General features: G+C 30.9%; 2 long non-coding RNA genes and 1 pseudogene across 3 annotated transcripts; 1 reads left to right on the top strand and 2 right to left on the bottom strand.

The window, feature by feature from the left end:
- The window catches only part of LOC139484523 (ankyrin repeat and KH domain-containing protein 1-like), a 133,208-nt pseudogene that overhangs the window by 88,139 nt on the left and 31,345 nt on the right, over positions 1-13,724 (top strand).
- LOC139486607 (uncharacterized) lies at positions 2,088-2,857 on the bottom strand. The gene is made up of 2 exons (XR_011655620.1): positions 2,774-2,857; positions 2,088-2,209 (listed from the first exon to the last, which is right to left on the bottom strand). It is a non-coding gene; the product is annotated as an uncharacterized lncRNA (long non-coding RNA).
- LOC139486605 (uncharacterized) lies at positions 3,866-8,885 on the bottom strand. Of its 2 annotated transcripts, none has more exons than XR_011655619.1 (5): positions 8,532-8,885; positions 8,101-8,179; positions 7,445-7,535; positions 4,550-4,628; positions 3,866-3,984 (listed from the first exon to the last, which is right to left on the bottom strand). It is a non-coding gene; the product is annotated as an uncharacterized lncRNA (long non-coding RNA). The 2 variants fall into 2 exon arrangements; XR_011655618.1 differs by lacking the exon at positions 8,532-8,885 and adding an exon at positions 8,324-8,514.

Below are 13,724 nucleotides of genomic sequence, written 5' to 3'. Positions count from 1 at the left end.
TTTTTCATCTTTTACATATAATATTTGGTTTCCTTTATAATCTTCTCTAACTAAAAAACCTATTTCACTACGTGTTGTTTCACCATTTTTTTTATAAAATTGTTTAATCATTTTTTTTATAGTTTCTTTTTTACGAATTTTAGCATCATTTTCTGATAAAGCTATTGAATTTTCAAATTCATTATTTATATAATTTTGAAACTCTTCATCATCATTATCCATTAATGGTGTTTTTTCTTCATCATCATAATCAGCATCATCATAATCATCTATTTTAAACTCATAACCCCCTTCTGCCATTTTTAATTAAATAAAATAAAAATGCCATTTTTAATTAACCAAATATTTCTGTTATTAAAAAATAAAAACTACCTGTTAATATTAATTTTTGTAAAAAAAATAGTATATTGATATATTTAAATTCATTATCAACCATTATTTGTAGACTTTCTATAATTTTATCTTTTTGTTTTTTTGCAAGACCTTTTTCTTTATCTGAAGAATCTGTTTCACATGGTTCTTCTTGTTCTAAAATATATTGAATTGTTTTTTTAGCGCATTGCATTTTTTCAGTTTCCATTTATTTAATAAAAAAATTAAAAAATCGATTCATAGTTTGGTGGATTTTCAATAGAAGAAATTATAACTTTATTTATAAAAATTATAGATTTTCCATTTTTTTTTTTATTTCGTTTCTTACTCTATTTTCTGTTTCTTCTATAAGTTTCATTTCATTAAATTTTTCTTGCTCTTCTAAAATAAGTTTAAATTCTTCTTCACTTATTTTGTTGTCAGTTAAAGACCTAGAAATTAAATCTTTAATACTATTTAATTTACATTCTGCTAAAGTTTTTATTTCGTAATGTTTTTTAGCTTTTAAAGTAAGCTTTCTTCTTATTAATTTTATTACACCACCAACACTTCCGCATGCAACTGCTGTTATTTGTAAAGGTAATAAAATAGGAATAGCAACACCTATACCTGCAGAAATAACTGATGCTGAAATTAAAGTTGTATCTATTCCATCTGTAAAGTTTACTCCTCTTTTATATTTTTTATATAAAGAATTTCTTTTGTCTCTTTCATTTTTTAAAGAATTTTCTATTTCTGAAATTTTTTGTAATCTATAGTTTTGTCCATCTTCTATAGGTAATTCTGGATATAAATCAGGAGCTGTAGGTTGTTTCATTTTTTAAAGTAAAAATTGATTTTTTTTTTTTTCTCTTAAATCCCACAGAATTTTTTCTCTGCCTGTTATCCCGGTTTTTTTTTGGGAGTAAGAAAATTTGGTGTTTTTTGGGGTGTTTTTTTGCTTTTTTTTTTATGAAAATTTAGGGCTCTTTTACTTGAAATGAGGGTAATTTTTTGGGGGTCAAATTTTTTTTTTTGGAGGGGGGCGCTGGAGTCGTTCAAGTACTATACTACTCCCCTTAGGGGAAAAAATGAGTTTTATAAAAAACCCCAGGATTAAGGTTTTGGTGTGCTCTTTACAAAAAAAAATTTTTATTTTTTTTATGGGGGGTATAAATACAAAGTGTGTTTTTTTTCTTCTTAATTTTGAAGTTAAAAATCACACAAAAATGTTGGTAAAATTTTTATTTTGGATGTAAAAAGGGTTTTTTTTCTTTAAAATGGGGGGTCAAAAATTGAAGATAATTTTTTTTTTGTGGGGGGGGGGGGGGGGGGCTAAAGGAGTGGTATATTGTGTAATGCAGGGTTAATTTTCTACAACTATCAAATTCAAGGGAATATTTTTTTAGGCCTACTTTCGTATGCAACCGGATGTGACTTACCATGATTTGGTGGTATTACACCTTTAGAACACCTAAATGTCAAATAAACTTAATGTAATTTTTTCCCCTCCAATTGCAAGTTATTTCAAGCATAACTGTCAAGTTTTGTCTCAGTCAGAGCTATAGTTTCAGAGAAAATCACTATAATGTAAGGCCATATCCTACGGCAATTTCAGTCTAATTTCTTCGAAAAATCCTAATTTCAGTGTATTATTATAAAATGCAGTGTTGACTAATATCTGATCATAAACTCATGATCTATGCATTCAAACAATTATATAGAATACAAAAGACAACTTTAAGATGATAAACAATTTTATTGCACCTTTTAGAGTTCATTTGAAGGTCTGTTTTGGTCTGTTTTGGTCCATTTTTCCTCCTTCCTTCCTTTTTCATCAAAACTTGATATCTTTTGTCTAAAAATTAAAACAAATGTGATTATTTCCCCGCAAAAATGAAATAAATGTAATGTTAAATCAATAATTAAAGTGTTTTAGCTGAAAGAACTGTCTCTATAAATGTTAACAGTCTACACGGAAGTTTCTATAAGCCCTTATGTGTAACTCAAGTTTTTGGTCTGTTCGCCTAGTGTGACAAATAACGGTTCCCTTTCAGTCAATCATTTATTGTAACTGGTATCAAAGTCTTTTTATTTACTCATAACAGTATATTTCTAATAGATTTACACAAAGAGTCCACTTTCTTGTATTTTACATTAGAAAATGGGGAGAAAGAGTAATAAAAAAATACCTCAAAATGTTTTTAAAAAGGGTTATGTCCCTTGGAATGCTGGTACAAAAAATAATTGGTAAGAATTATAAAGTTTAAGTATGTGAGACTGGATTCTGATGTGTATAAATCCAGGGCAAATAAGTGTTTAGATGATTTATTGTCTGTGCAAAATGTAGACGGCACAATGGCAAATTGTAAACTTTTGCGGCCAAAAAAAAACAAAAAACATGATGATAGCTGATACTTACTTTAATGCTGAAGTGTCATCTGCAGACCAATTCACATATGAGATTTTTCAACAGAATGCTCTTCAGAACATGGTCAACACTGAAATAAAAAAAAATCACATGTTGTATAAACAAATCTGTCAGGGTAATTTAAAATTTAACACAGTAAACTAAATACAGCTTTGTCTGTCCACTCATTTGACTTAGAAAACACCCGTAAACCCTCATTTCAAGGCAATTTTACCTCAAACGTGCTCTCTGTGTCTAAATCCATTCCGAATAGTCCATGTTTACAATGTATGAACTGGTTTATTAATAACTTTTAAAAATGAAAGTACAATAAGGTCACGAGTGCATATGTAGTTTCCCTAAATAGGTGTAATACCACCATTGATTTTTCCCTATTAGTCTTTGTTAAATTGGCACTTTTAAAAAAATTGTACAGTATTTACCTTTATTTCAACCAAAGAAATACTTTGCATGTGTAAAGTTTAATCCTTTCCAGTGATACAGTGAAAATTTCACACTACATTTCATTGCATATAAGAAAATAATCATCGCCGGAAGTAAACAACCCAATTTTTACACTGTTATTTACATGTTACCTGCTTTGGTAACTACGTAACCTTAACGTTCCAAAATATTTTATAAGACCATCAAATAAAAAAAGAATGATGCTTTCAGACATCCAACATACATATTTACGACTCAGAAAAATTTAAGTGCATTGAAATGCAGGGTTAATTTTCTACAACTGTCAAATTCAAGGGAATATTTTTTTAGGCCTACTTTCGTATGCAACCGGATGTGACTTACCATGATTTGGTGGTATTACACCTTTAGAACACCTAAATGTCAAATAAACTTAATGTAATTTTTTCCCCTCCAATTGCAAGTTATTTCAAGCATAACTGTCAAGTTTTGTCTCAGTCAGAGCTATAGTTTCAGAGAAAATCACTATAATGTAAGGCCATATCCTACGGCAATTTCAGTCTAATTTCTTCGAAAAATCCTAATTTCAGTGTATTATTATAAAATGCAGTGTTGACTAATATCTGATCATAAACTCATGATCTATGCATTCAAACAATTATATAGAATACAAAAGACAACTTTAAGATGATAAACAATTTTATTGCACCTTTTAGAGTTCATTTGAAGGTCTGTTTTGGTCTGTTTTGGTCCATTTTTCCTCCTTCCTTCCTTTTTCATCAAAACTTGATATCTTTTGTCTAAAAATTAAAACAAATGTGATTATTTCCCCGCAAAAATGAAATAAATGTAATGTTAAATCAATAATTAAAGTGTTTTAGCTGAAAGAACTGTTTCTATAAATGTTAACAGTCTACACGGAAGTTTCTATAAGCCCTTATGTGTAACTCAAGTTTTTGGTCTGTTCGCCTAGTGTGACAAATAACGGTTCCCTTTCAGTCAATCATTTATTGTAACTGGTATCAAAGTCTTTTTATTTACTCATAACAGTATATTTCTAATAGATTTACACAAAGAGTCCACTTTCTTGTATTTTACATTAGAAAATGGGGAGAAAGAGTAATAAAAAAATACCTCAAAATGTTTTTAAAAAGGGTTATGTCCCTTGGAATGCTGGTACAAAAAATAATTGGTAAGAATTATAAAGTTTAAGTATGTGAGACTGGATTCTGATGTGTATAAATCCAGGGCAAATAAGTGTTTAGATGATTTATTGTCTGTGCAAAATGTAGACGGCACAATGGCAAATTGTAAACTTTTGCGGCCAAAAAAAAAACAAAAAACATGATGATAGCTGATACTTACTTTAATGCTGAAGTGTCATCTGCAGACCAATTCACATATGAGATTTTTCAACAGAATGCTCTTCAGAACATGGTTAACACTGAAATAAAAAAAAATCACATGTTGTATAAACAAATCTGTCAGGGTAATTTAAAATTTAACACAGTAAACTAAATACAGCTTTGTCTGTCCACTCATTTGACTTAGAAAACAACCGTAAACCCTCATTTCAAGGCAATTTTACCTCAAACGTGCTCTCTGTGTCTAAATCCATTCCGAATAGTCCATGTTTACAATGTATGAACTGGTTTATTAATAACTTTTAAAAATGAAAGTACAATAAGGTCACGAGTGCATATGTAGTTTCCCTAAATATATTTAGGTGTAATACCACCATTGATTTTTCCCTATTAGTCTTTGTTAAATTGGCACTTTTAAAAAAATTGTCCAGTATTTACCTTTATTTCAACCAAAGAAATACTTTGCATGTGTAAAGTTTAATCCTTTCCAGTGATACAGTGAAAATTTCACACTACATTTCATTGCATATAAGAAAATAATCATCGCCGGAAGTAAACAACCCAATTTTTACACTGTTATTTACATGTTACCTGCTTTGGTAACTACGTAACCTTAACGTTCCAAAATATTTTATAAGACCATCAAATAAAAAAAGAATGATGCTTTCAGACACCCAACATACATATTTACGACTCAGAAAAATTTAAGTGCATTGAAATGCAGGGTTAATTTTCTACAACTGTCAAATTCAAGGGAATATTTTTTTAGGCCTACTTTCGTATGCAACCGGATGTGACTTACCCTGATTTGGTGGTATTACACCTTTAGAACACCTAAATGTCAAATAAACTTAATGTAATTTTTTCCCCTCCAATTGCAAGTTATTTCAAGCATAACTGTCAAGTTTTGTCTCAGTCAGAGCTATAGTTTCAGAGAAAATCACTATAATGTAAAGCCATATCCTACGGCAATTTCAGTCTAATTTCTTCGAAAAATCCTAATTTCAGTGTATTATTATAAAATGCAGTGTTGACTAATATCTGATCATAAACTCATGATCTATGCATTCAAACAATTATATAGAATACAAAAGACAACTTTAAGATGATAAACAATTTTATTGCACCTTTTAGAGTTCATTTGAAGGTCTGTTTTGGTCCATTTTTCCTCCTTCCTTCCTTTTTCATCAAAACTTGATATCTTTTGTCTAAAAATTAAAACAAATGTGATTATTTCCCCGCAAAAATGAAATAAATGTAATGTTAAATCAATAATTAAAGTGTTTTAGCTGAAAGAACTGTCTCTATAAATGTTAACAGTCTACACGGAAGTTTCTATAAGCCCTTATGTGTAACTCAAGTTTTTGGTCTGTTCGCCTAGTGTGACAAATAACGGTTCCCTTTCAGTCAATCATTTATTGTAACTGGTATCAAAGTCTTTTTATTTACTCATAACAGTATATTTCTAATAGATTTACACAAAGAGTCCACTTTCTTGTATTTTACATTAGAAAATGGGGAGAAAGAGTAATAAAAAAATACCTCAAAATGTTTTTAAAAAGGGTTATGTCCCTTGGAATGCTGGTACAAAAAATAATTGGTAAGAATTATAAAGTTTAAGTATGTGAGACTGGATTCTGATGTGTATAAATCCAGGGCAAATAAGTGTTTAGATGATTTATTGTCTGTGCAAAATGTAGACGGCACAATGGCAAATTGTAAACTTTTGCGGCCAAAAAAAAACAAAAAACATGATGATAGCTGATACTTACTTTAATGCTGAAGTGTCATCTGCAGACCAATTCACATATGAGATTTTTCAACAGAATGCTCTTCAGAACATGGTCAACACTGAAATAAAAAAAAATCACATGTTGTATAAACAAATCTGTCAGGGTAATTTAAAATTTAACACAGTAAACTAAATACAGCTTTGTCTGTCCACTCATTTGACTTAGAAAACACCCGTAAACCCTCATTTCAAGGCAATTTTACCTCAAACGTGCTCTCTGTGTCTAAATCCATTCCGAATAGTCCATGTTTACAATGTATGAACTGGTTTATTAATAACTTTTAAAAATGAAAGTACAATAAGGTCACGAGTGCATATGTAGTTTCCCTAAATAGGTGTAATACCACCATTGATTTTTCCCTATTAATTAGTCTTTGTTAAATTGGCACTTTTAAAAAAATTGTACAGTATTTACCTTTATTTCAACCAAAGAAATACTTTGCATGTGTAAAGTTTAATTCTTTCCAGTGATACAGTGAAAATTTCACACTACATTTCATTGCATATAAGAAAATAATCATCGCCGGAAGTAAACAACCCAATTTTTACACTGTTATTTACATGTTACCTGCTTTGGTAACTACGTAACCTTAACGTTCCAAAATATTTTATAAGACCATCAAATAAAAAAAGAATGATGCTTTCAGACATCCAACATACATATTTACGACTCAGAAAAATTTAAGTGCATTGAAATGCAGGGTTAATTTTCTACAACTATCAAATTCAAGGGAATATTTTTTTAGGCCTACTTTCGTATGCAACCGGATGTGACTTACCATGATTTGGTGGTATTACACCTTTAGAACACCTAAATGTCAAAAAAACTTAATGTAATTTTTTCCCCTCCAATTGCAAGTTATTTCAAGCATAACTGTCAAGTTTTGTCTCAGTCAGAGCTATAGTTTCAGAGAAAATCACTATAATGTAAGGCCATATCCTACGGCAATTTCAGTCTAATTTCTTCGAAAAATCCTAATTTCAGTGTATTATTATAAAATGCAGTGTTGACTAATATCTGATCATAAACTCATGATCTATGCATTCAAACAATTATATAGAATACAAAAGACAACTTTAAGATGATAAACAATTTTATTGCACCTTTTAGAGTTCATTTGAAGGTCTGTTTTGGTCTGTTTTGGTCCATTTTTCCTCCTTCCTTCCTTTTTCATCAAAACTTGATATCTTTTGTCTAAAAATTAAAACAAATGTGATTATTTCCCCGCAAAAATGAAATAAATGTAATGTTAAATCAATAATTAAAGTGTTTTAGCTGAAAGAACTGTCTCTATAAATGTTAACAGTCTACACGGAAGTTTCTATAAGCCCTTATGTGTAACTCAAGTTTTTGGTCTGTTCGCCTAGTGTGACAAATAACGGTTCCCTTTCAGTCAATCATTTATTGTAACTGGTATCAAAGTCTTTTTATTTACTCATAACAGTATATTTCTAATAGATTTACACAAAGAGTCCACTTTCTTGTATTTTACATTAGAAAATGGGGAGAAAGAGTAATAAAAAAATACCTCAAAATGTTTTTAAAAAGGGTTATGTCCCTTGGAATGCTGGTACAAAAAATAATTGGTAAGAATTATAAAGTTTAAGTATGTGAGACTGGATTCTGATGTGTATAAATCCAGGGCAAATAAGTGTTTAGATGATTTATTGTCTGTGCAAAATGTAGACGGCACAATGGCAAATTGTAAACTTTTGCGGCCAAAAAAAAAACAAAAAACATGATGATAGCTGATACTTACTTTAATGCTGAAGTGTCATCTGCAGACCAATTCACATATGAGATTTTTCAACAGAATGCTCTTCAGAACATGGTTAACACTGAAATAAAAAAAAATCACATGTTGTATAAACAAATCTGTCAGGGTAATTTAAAATTTAACACAGTAAACTAAATACAGCTTTGTCTGTCCACTCATTTGACTTAGAAAACACCCGTAAACCCTCATTTCAAGGCAATTTTACCTCAAACGTGCTCTCTGTGTCTAAATCCATTCCGAATAGTCCATGTTTACAATGTATGAACTGGTTTATTAATAACTTTTAAAAATGAAAGTACAATAAGGTCACGAGTGCATATGTAGTTTCCCTAAATAGGTGTAATACCACCATTGATTTTTCCCTATTAGTCTTTGTTAAATTGGCACTTTTAAAAAAATTGTACAGTATTTACCTTTATTTCAACCAAAAAAATACTTTGCATGTGTAAAGTTTAATCCTTTCCAGTGATACAGTGAAAATTTCACACTACATTTCATTGCATATAAGAAAATAATCATCGCCGGAAGTAAACAACCCAATTTTTACACTGTTATTTACATGTTACCTGCTTTGGTAACTACGTAACCTTAACGTTCCAAAATATTTTATAAGACCATCAAATAAAAAAAGAATGATGCTTTCAGACATCCAACATACATATTTACGACTCAGAAAAATTTAAGTGCATTGAAATGCAGGGTTAATTTTCTACAACTGTCAAATTCAAGGGAATATTTTTTTAGGCCTACTTTCGTATGCAACCGGATGTGACTTACCATGATTTGGTGGTATTACACCTTTACGGGATGTATTGTAGTATACCGTTCACCCTCTGTCCTGATCCGTCCGTTGTCAACACTTTGGACATTAACTCAAAAATTCTTAAATTGTCATGAAACTTTGGTAAATTGTTTATATACATTGAAGTAAACTCCCTTTCTATCTTTATACATTTTCGATCATAAGATAGTATCCAGAAGTAAATTTTGTATAAAAAAATCCTGTATATCCGTATTTTACTTATAAATAGACTTAGTTTTTTTGCCAATAAACAGTACATTCACTCTGTGGTTAAAATTTTAATAACTTTCTTAAACTTCCTTGGATTTCTTAAAAACTTGGACAGAATCTTTTTTATGATCAAAAGAAAGTATCTAGAAGGAAATTTTGTAAAAAAAAATATTTCCTGTTTATCCGTATATTACTTTTAAATGGACTTAGTTTTTCTTCCAGTTAACATTGCATACAGTCTGCAGTTAAAGTTTTTAAAACATTATTAGATTCATAAACCATCCTGGGTTTTTACCAAACTTTGGCATTAGCTTCGTAAAATCAAAAGATAGTATCTAGAGGAAATTTTTGAATATTTATTTCCCCATAGACAACAGCAAAAGTAGGATTTTTTCCAGTTTCCCGACAATAACACAAAAACACTTTTAGCACTTTTCATTGAACTTTGTTTAATTGTTTATATTTATCGAAATATACTTTTAATTTTTTTTCGGATAAATTTCTTATATGATATTGCTAAATCATGAAAGTTTATTCGCTGAAAAATCTCTAAAAAAATGTCCATTTTAACACTTTGGACTTTTATAGAAGTTTATATGTTAAAATATTTAGGCCACAAACTTAGCTAAACTTAAGGTAGCCTTAATGCCAAATTATTCATGTTTTGTGTAAGTATGTACCCCTGTGTGCTATTGTTTTAGGGGTTTAATTGAGGAGTGCTCACAGTACTTCTAGTTGATCATATAAGTTCATTTAAAGTATAAAGATGAGCTAAAAGGGGGATAGTGTATCAAGGGTTCATGGCACTTCTCTTGACTGTTTTGTGCCACAAGGGAGTTTAAGACCAGTTCAGGTAAAGGATGTCCAGGTACAGAGGAATCATTATAATTGGAGGAGTTCCAATTTTCTTTCATTTTGTTGGTATCCACAAATTTAAATTTTCAGTGAGGCATTAACTTTCTATATGTTTGTAGGAAGACTCTGGCAAAGCATCAAAATCAAATGTCCAGGAAAACACAAATTATCGATTGTAATTTATCTAAGGGAACAGGATTTGTGGGTGAGTCATGGCTAAACGAAATGCAAATTTTATGCAGATTTGTTTGCTGAATTTGTGGAAACCAAAAATATATATATATATCAACCTATTTGACGTTTATGATTTATTCTTAATGTTCTGTAACATATTGTAATTCTACAGCCCTTAAAGTCATGTGAATAGTTATTACAATTGTCTGTATACATGAATATGAAGGTTACACATGTAATATATATATATATTTCTTTATAAGATACGAATAGACATACGTAATCCTTGGGCACATTGTAACTTTACCGAATGGACTACTAAAAAATATGCAGATTCCTTCAAGTTGATGAAACAACTTATTACCAGCCTCAGTCTGAGTAAACCAGAGGAAAACAGAATCTTAGGAGAGCTAAACAGATGGGAAACAAATGGTAAATGATTGTATGATATATGTTGTTTTGTTGCTCTCTCATTGCAGAATTCCCAACATGATCTGGATTTAAGGGAGTTCGCTTCTCAGTTTCAGAGTAATTAACTTTTCAAAACATTAGTTTATATTGATAGGGAATTAATAAAGGAATTCAAAGAGCAAAAAAAAATATATAGGTCAACGTGTTTGTTTTCGAGATATAAGCAATTGAAATTTTGGCGGGAAAATATTCTCTCTTGACTTTTCATAGCTTTATCATTGACAGGTTGAAGTTCTTAAAAACTGTTAAAAAGTAATTAAAATTTTATAAGACTTTTACAGATAGCTTATCATTATACATGTAGAAGATTTACAAAAAGAAAAATGGGGGTCACCGGGCAATATTTTTCAAGGCATTCAAATGGATAAAACCAGAGGATTCTGAAAATCTGACAAAAAATCCAAAACATGACAAGCCAGCTTCCTTAAGGTCAATTAGAAGTGAGCTTTTCTCATAACTTGTCGTCCGTTGTCCGTTATCTGTCGTCTGTTAACTTTAACAAAAAACTTCTCCTCTGAAACTACTGGGCCAAATTTAACCAAACTTGGCCATAATCATCATTGGGTATCTAGTTTTAAAAAATGTGTCCGATGCCCCGCCTGCCAACTAATACTGCTGACATGGCTAAAAATAGAACGTAGGAGTAAAATGCAAGTTTTGCCTATTATTTTGAAAACCATTACTAATAGAGAAAATCTGACTGGATCAAAAATGTTCAGAATGTTGAGCTCTACCAATTGTCTATATACGTCAAGACTGTCAGTCGAATCCTTATTAGAGTTATTACCCTTTGATTTATTTGCTTGAATGTTGTGACCAAATTACCAATTATTTGCGTTTTTGCCTTATATCTTAAAAATTGGAATAGATATATAGAAACTAAAATAAGCAAAAATGATCAGCAATACAAGATCTACAATTAAGATGATGGAGGAAATAGTCCGACGACTCCTTTTTCGAGTTATTGGCATTAAATGACGATTTTCACCATTTTTGGCGGGCACTTAGCTCTATATGATAAAAATTATAATTGATAGTAGACACTTTAAAACACAAAAAATGATCAGCAAGTCAAGCTCTGCTAACAAGTCAAATTTTGCTGATATAGTTAGTAGACTGTCACTCTTTATAGGACTGATTGCCCTTAAATGAGGATTTTTTTTAGTCTCCTACCGACGAAGTTGAAGGGGGCTTTTGGTTTACACTCTGTCTGTCTGTCTGTTCATCCGTCAGTCCGGCAAATCAGTTTTCCAAACTTTTATTCTTCATGCTTGAAGATATTGATTTGAAAATTTGTATGTAGTTTTATCATGAAAAGTTACAGATCAATTTCGAATTTCGTTCCGGTCTGATGATTTTTTGCAGAGTTATGGTCCTTGAACTTAGAAAATTCACTTAAATAATCAGTTTTCAATCTTTTTTTTCCGTCATGCTTGACGATATTGACTTGATAATTGTTATATAGTTTACACCATGTCATGTTATAGATCCAGTTAGAATTTTGTTCCAATGCAGAATTTTTAACCGGTAGGGGACTATGTATTGCCATGCAATACTCATAGAATGCTTCTTTACCCTCTTTTGTGTTTTGAGCAAATATAAATACCCACTTTTGTGTTTTGGGCAAATCTAAAGACGATAAAGAGAAACTAACCGTCAAATGATCAGCAATACAAAATCAACAAAACAGAGGTTTTTGTCATGAATTCTATTCTCATCTACAATGTTGGAGACTGCCCTATGTTGAATATACAATATACCAATGTGAGCGACATCGGGTCTTTATAGCCTCTAGTTTTTGATAAAAAGAAAATATGATAAGAAATAGCTACACTAAGTACTGTTATAAAAAAGTGAAAAGGAGGATGAAATATCAGCAGCACAGAAATAACTCCTACCTGAATTACAGAGGCAGAAAATCTATACTATTAAATGAGAAAACCTCATTTTGTGTGTCGCTTCTGTTCCTTCCACAGTAAATTCATCAACATGCCTTTGTGTCCTATAGGTACCATGCATAGTCGCATTTGTCATCCTCGCTTATGATAATTCCGTTTGGGTTATTTTGGGAGGAAAACGAAAATACAGGCATCCGGATATTGTTTCCGTCAGTGGACTGACTTTTAAGTCATAGACAAGACTTCCGTTTAGGACTGTTTAAAATTACACATAATTTTTAAAGGTAGCACGGTAGTATTTGCATTCCGGAATTTAGGTTGCTCTTTTGTGTACCCTACTTAAGTCAATGTATCTGAACAATGTGATTGGACAAAAATACAGTATCAACTGAACATACTTTTCCGAACTGAGGGATGAATCAGGTGTACAGGTGAAAATGAATTTTTAGTGGCCTAAGGTTTTCAAAAATAGCAAAAAAAGTAAACGGTCATGATACATATTCAAATTTATTTCTGATTAGTATAAATGAAAGTACTTCAGTTAACTGTGTATGTAGAATTTTTGGCAGTGTTAGAAAGTTGTGAAAATCCTAAAAAGGCTATCAGTATCCGTTATGGGCCAGTTAATACTACCGTGCCACCTATAGGTACTTGGGGGATAGGACAATCATTTTCGCTTTTTCTGTATGCTATATGAACATACACATACTATAAATAAAGTGTACATTGTATTTGCTATTTACTATCAATTCCAAGTTTACTTTCAACGGCAGTCATATGTTATATATAGATTATAGTATATGTCTGTTCAAAGTATACAGAAAAACGCGAAAAATAATTGAAATTAATAGAAAAAAGGGGGAGGGCTAAAACAATTGTCCTGTCCCCAAGTACCTATTACTCTTGATACCTTTCCTGAAAATTCTCCAGTCATAAAATCTTTTATAAAAATTCATCCAACCACGGCTTACATACTTTCAGGCACGCTCTAAATGCCCGCGATTTCGCGGTGTGTTCTAGTGTATACTGTGTGCCCAAATAGCAGTGAACACAAGTACACTGCTCTTACAAGAGCATCAAAAATAAACACAAAATGATTTGCTGGTACCTGAATTGTTACACAGAAAATATCACAGCTACAAAATATCAAGAGAATGACAAACAACTTTAGAAACTTATATATACTGTTATTTTAT

The sequence above is a fragment of the Mytilus edulis genome, chromosome 8 (genome assembly GCF_963676685.1).
Source record: "Mytilus edulis chromosome 8, xbMytEdul2.2, whole genome shotgun sequence".
Taxonomy (NCBI): domain Eukaryota; kingdom Metazoa; phylum Mollusca; class Bivalvia; order Mytilida; family Mytilidae; genus Mytilus; species Mytilus edulis.
The sequence above is the reverse complement of the archived record's forward strand: the minus strand, read 5'-3'. Positions and strand labels throughout refer to the sequence as shown.